Genomic DNA, 6,278 nt, shown 5'->3' on the forward strand with positions numbered 1-6,278 from the left:
GAATGAACTTATGCTTTCTCCCGCCCCATCCCAATCCCCGTCCCACTCCATCCTCAATCCTTCTTTAGGGATGACAATGGATCGAGGAGAAACGGGGCTCCACTCTGCCTTGCCCCCGTTTGAACCGGGGATGGAGGTTAAAATCAAAACCCGTGCGAGGATGGAGTCGGGGATGAAGGGCAGGATTTTGACACGGGGCGGAGGTGAAGACCTTGTCCCCCGTCCCTGCCCCCACCCGATCCACCTACTTTACAAAAGCACACTTAACCTTTGAAATTTTAGAGCTGCCTCAGTTAAGAAACTAATTCTCAAAGGCACGCTTCTCCTAACTGAGCTGGCTTTACCATGGTCTGGTATAATGAAATTACTTAAATACCCTTCTAACGTATCTTTTAATCATTTAACCCTCAACCTGAGCCAAACCATACTGTTCTTTCGGCTCTCTCTCCGGTTGTTTTTCTCCCTTCACATCTTAAACATGTATCCCACACATACTTTGGCACATGACAGCTCAAACTTGACCCAACAAAGTCAGTACCTGATTACCCATCAGGTATCCGACCTTATGTCCACCCCTAGCTAAAAGGCAACCCCTGTCCTTGGCATTGAGCCATTCAAACTATACCATGTTGTCCATCTACAATATTTGTTTTATGACAAAGAACCTTCCGAGTCACTTAATGGGTCTGCCCCCTGGGAGGTAAAGCTCTCTATGGGATCATCCACACCCAAGCTCTTATGGAACCCACCAGTTAAAGGCACCCAAACACCTGTTATTCCAACCTTGTGATAGAATGTATTTCAGAAAAGCGATCTCAAGCCTAGAGGCACGTTTTTAAGATCGTTATCTTTAGAACTTCAATCACTCCACTTCGGAAATTCCGAAGATGTGAAAAAGAGTTTTGTTACGACTGAGTTCTCAGGATACAACTAGTCTTGAACATTAAGAGTGTCACTGCTTCGCAAGAAGAGATGACATTTCCCACACATGAACTCTACAAGCCAAACCAGGAAGAAAAAAAGGAGAAAACTGGAGAGTCAAAAATTCTGATAATCCAAAAGATGGAAAAAGAAGAGATTTATAGACTACTCAGGCTAAAATGTTTTGAGATAAATGAGATTAATAACCATAATCCTAACGGTTTGAAAATAAGACGAAAATGTCTGTGAACGGTTACCCACCTTTAACTGTCAATCACCTAAAGACTCAAGGCTTATCAAAGTAAAGAATAAATAACAAACTCTCTATTTAAACCTCTTGAAAAACTTTTCTCTCTTAGATATGAGACTAAACTTTTTCAAGGCACTTTTGGTAGTAAACAAAATCATCACAATTTTAATTTTAAAACTTTTCTAACAACACCCACTGAGAGTAAAACCTGCGACGAAGGGGTCAGCACCTTCTCCCCCAAGCCAGCTGCTATTTGGGTGACCGGGTGGGTGTATTGGAATGAATGAAGAAGACCCTAACTATGTGATGGGCATTTCATATTTGAGGTTTTGGATGCCGTTCATCTTAAGATTTAACCGTCTAAGAGCACCTCTGGCCTGATCCCCCCGTTGGTTCATTTTTTAATGGGAAAACCAGTTTGCCTAAACTGGCCTCCTCGTAGCAACTTACATAGGAAAGTGCTGAGCTATGAAATAAATAAACATGAAATCATCATCGTGAGAAAGTGTCATGTCGGTACAAGTGGGTCTCAGTTTGCGCCACCACTTTCCATTTTTTATATGTAAACTCATTCATGGCTCTAATGAAAACTTTTGCATAAAAAACTTTCCCATGTGGCTTCTTAAAAATGTGGGCCAATTCTCAGGTAAAGCCTTTTCTTTACATTGAAATCAAACTAACCAGGCTAATGGATAACTATGTTATAGGTAGGTACAAAGTGATATTCTACCCAGTTTACCTTAGTAGAAAATATTTTTTTTTCTTTTTTTTGGAATGTGTTTGTAGATCAAACCTACAGATATGACAAGATAAACATTGGACGAGCCTGACTAGATCCGACCCAATGCTGGACCCAAGCCCTGACCTGCTGAAAACCTGATCCAACCTTTACGGGTTAGGGCTTGGCACGAGTCTTATTGGGTTTGGATCCGGTTGAGCCTAGTCGGGCTCTTTCAAACATAGTTATTACCAGGCTTGGCAGGTCAGGCACAATTGAAACTTTTGTTTGCCCGTACACGTAACCCAACCTGTCTAGTAGTGTTTACTGCTTGAGTTGGGTTGTCCCAGAGACCTTTTGGGCTTTGGGGCTGCACTATCACCCAATCCCAGCCTGGGACCCAATTACCCATAGAGTATTCAATGCAATGTCTGCGCTAATACGACGGTTTTATACTTAATACAATCAATTGCAGGTACAATCTAATTGGATCTCATGATGCAAGTTGTTTTGTTTCAATCTAACCTCATAAATGTGTTTAACATGCTGGGTTCAGTGAGAAACAATCCTTGCATTATGATTTTTTTAATAAAAAAAACCATGTTTTTTCTTATATTGAAAAAAAATAGGTGCATTTAAAGCCGTTGATTTTTGTGTCACCAAAAAAACTTGTACCCAAGCTGGATTCTAGCAATTATATCATTGGGTTTTGAACCTACAAGGCCACCTGCACTAACGGATCTTACCAGAAACCGCGGCAGTGGACCCGGGTGGGGGCGGGGGACAAGGACTCCACCCTTGCTCCATCTTAAAATCCTGACCTCCATCCCCCACATGGATTTTGATTTTAACCTCCATCCCCAGTTCAAACGGGGCAAGGCAGAGAGTGGCACTGTTTCCCCTCGGTCCACTATCATCCTTAAAGAAGGATCGAGAACGAGACTGGTAGGGCAAGGCGGGGCGGGGAAAAGCGTAAGTTCATCCCTGCCTCCATCCCCACACGGGTTTTAATTTTTACCTTCATCCCGGCCTTCATCTCTGTTTCATGTCGTCCATCCCAATCCAAGCGGGGCGAGGTGGGGCCGTTTTTTCCCTATCCACTGCCATTCCTAATCATGTGATTGTAACGTGTAATTGTAAATATGTTTTCAAGGTTTTTTAAAACCACGGTCCAAGAGGTACACAAAGTAAACGATTCAAAAAGTTTTTTTTTTAAGTTGAAATAAAGTGATCGAGTATGTCTTAAAAAACAAACCATGGTGAACACATTTATAGAGATGGATTGGATAGACAAATCTTGCATGTATGATTTTCAACTAGATGGGAAAATGAAAGGGGTTAATTTATGGTGTCATAATTAGTACTATGCTATCTAAAACAAAATATTAATTGTGAGCTTTATCGGCTCAATAGGATCCAATAGATGTATTTAGTACTTGTTAATTAGGAAAATCACTTTGGATTGACTTGTTTTAATTGAAAGTTTGGACCTTTCAATTTTAAAAACTTGGTGCATTATGTTTGATGTTTAAAATTCTTAAAAAACCATGTTTACACGTCACAACTACATTATTCACGTAGGGATGGCAGTGAACCAGGGCAGGGGTGAGGGACAAGGTCTACACCCCCACCCCCTCTCAAAATCCTGCCCTCCATCCCTGTATCGGTTTTGATTTTGACCTCTATCCCCGTTTCATGTCCAGAGCCGGACCTGAGCCTTAGGGCCCCTGGGCCAAAAAAAAAATTAGGGGGCTATTTTTAATGGGGATTCCATTTTCAATAGAGACCCCAAAAAAATTGGAGGCGCTGCCCTCAAACTTCTACTATTAATAGGGGGCTCAAAAAATTATGAAGCGCTGCCCTCGAACTCCTACTATTAATAGGGGGCCTATTTTTAGGGAGTTCATTTTTAATAGGGGCTAAAAAAATTTCAAAGCCCTGCCCCCGAACTCCTATTATTAATAAGGGGCCCATTTTTTCCCTCCGCCTCAGGCCCTATAAAACACAAGTACGGCCCTGTTCATGTCCTTCATTCCCACTGGGCAGGGCTTGTTTCTCTTCAGTCCACTGCCATCTCTAAAGAAGGATTGGGGATGGGGTTGGGGCAAGGTGGGGATCGGGACAGGGACAGGGCAGAGCGGGAGAAAAGGTAAGTCTATCCTCGCCTCCATCCCCCCACAGGTTTTGATTTTAACCTCCATCTAGAGTCGAAACTGGATGAGGAGGGGCAGGGCCTAGTTTCCCTCGATCCTCTGCCATCTCTAGATCCACACAGCCTTTTTTTTATTAAATAAATCAAACATGTAATATCTCTAGGCTTGATTTACTACATTCAAAAAAATTGATGCAGTCTACTAGATACTATGGTACCAATAGTACTTGTCAATTCTTGCGCATATGAGATTAATATGTAAACTCTTGTGCAATAAAACTTTCAATTTAGTACACATGCTAGGAGAAATGTGTAGCTTTCAGTCCGCTTATCTCAAAGGCCGTCTTAAACCCTTTTAAAAAAATACTTAAACGTGTTTTTCGCTTAATCTAAATTCATAGATGTGATATCTATGCTTTGATTTATAGAAAACATGTATTAGTTTAAATAATTTTCACATTTAAATGTGTTTTTAGCTTAAAAGAAAATTACCAGTTCATATTACACACAAAACTTGATTAATTAAAAATAAAAAATTCTTGTTAAATTGATTCAATCCAAAGCATGTTTTTTAGTGCATAATAAATATATTTAAAGTTTGGATTAAGCAAGTACAGTTTAGAAGCTAACAATTTCTCCACATGGTAGTAGCATTTTCTGGGAAAATTATTTTATAAATTGAGGTACACTAGCATAAAGCTTGCATGTGTATGGGTAAATATTTGGTACAAATGAAGGTACAAAACTATTGAATAAAAATGAAGTTGTTTTTGCAAAAAGGACTCAACATATATAATCTACATAGTTTGTTAAGTAGAAAAAAGGTTTTAAATCATGTGATTTATAATGCAAGTTTTTCAAAGATTTCAAAAAATCAATGGCCCAAAATGTACCAAAACTTTATGACTCAAAATATTGTATTCTTATGTTGAAAAGACATGATCATGCATCCTTAACAAAAAAATCATATCTTTATTAGTACCAAATATTTTCTTTTGACTAATATTAACACCAAATATTTACCCATATATTTTAAACAAGTGGCTATGTACCACAAATGATCAACTTCAATGGTTTCTTTAAGGTATGTTTGATGGCTTATTCAAAGTTCCAAGAAATGAACAAAAAAGATGGAATAAAACATTGGCTCTGATCTTCCGTAACAATTGTTTCAAGTTCAATGTTTGTTTGGACCATACTCAGATGTTATGTTTAAAATGTCTGTTGTTTGATGACGATTAGACAACTGCCAGTGAGATTAAGGGTCGATCTGAAGCGCCAATACGGAAACTCCAACGATATTGACTTTGGCGACGACTACTGCCAGACCTGGCTAATGCGCGGCAAGCTCGAGGGCATCCGATTCCTCATTGAGACGTTGACCCAGGGTGGGTTCGGGCTCAAACCTAGGTTGAAAACCCTAGAGAACTGCTGGAGGGCCTGTTAGGCTTGGTCCCCATTCGATTGCACGACACCCACCATGAATCAATTTTTATTTTTTTATAATAGGGGGGGGGGGGGGAGTGGGAGGGAATTGATAGCACCATTGATATGAAATATACTCAATGGTAGGCGTGGAATTGATATGAAATCAGCTATAACTGCGTTCTCAGTTTGCCTGATCGGTCAGAACAGAGCCAGGCACCCAAAAATTCTTATATGAGAATGTGACAAGGGAGAGGTGGACTAAGCCACACCAGCTAAGTTATAATAATATCCCTCTGCTCTTAGCTTTTATTTCTCTCTCTCTCTCTCTCTCTCTCTCTGTTACATTTTAAGATAGGAAAGCAGTAAATATAAATAGAAGGCTTATAACCAACATGTTTCAGTAGAAGTTGTTGGGGGACTTGGGTTATTACATGCAGGGGTGTCAACCTGTCCGGTTTGGTTCTGACCCAGGTGAAACCAGCTCAAATTTTTGGGTATGGTATCGGGTCCGAACCTGAATTTAATCAGACCCATCCTAAGAGAAATCATACCCACACAAGATAAGAACTACATGAACCAGACTTGAGCCATACTCGGTAAAACAATATTTTTTTATCATTTTTACATTGAAAATTTACAGGTTTTAATCCGAACTCCGGTCGGGCCCAGGTCTTGTATAAAATTTCACAAACTATACCTGGGTCCATGTATTAATCAGACTTTTGGGTCCTGACGTGCGTCTTTATCAGGTCTTCTTATTTATCACCGTACCCGGACCCTATGGGGTTTGTGTATGGGTCGGGTCCGGG

Source organism: Nuphar pumila, chromosome 17 (assembly GCF_984573655.1).
Source record: "Nuphar pumila chromosome 17, dmNupPumi1.hap1.1, whole genome shotgun sequence".
In the NCBI taxonomy this organism is placed as follows: domain Eukaryota; kingdom Viridiplantae; phylum Streptophyta; class Magnoliopsida; order Nymphaeales; family Nymphaeaceae; genus Nuphar; species Nuphar pumila.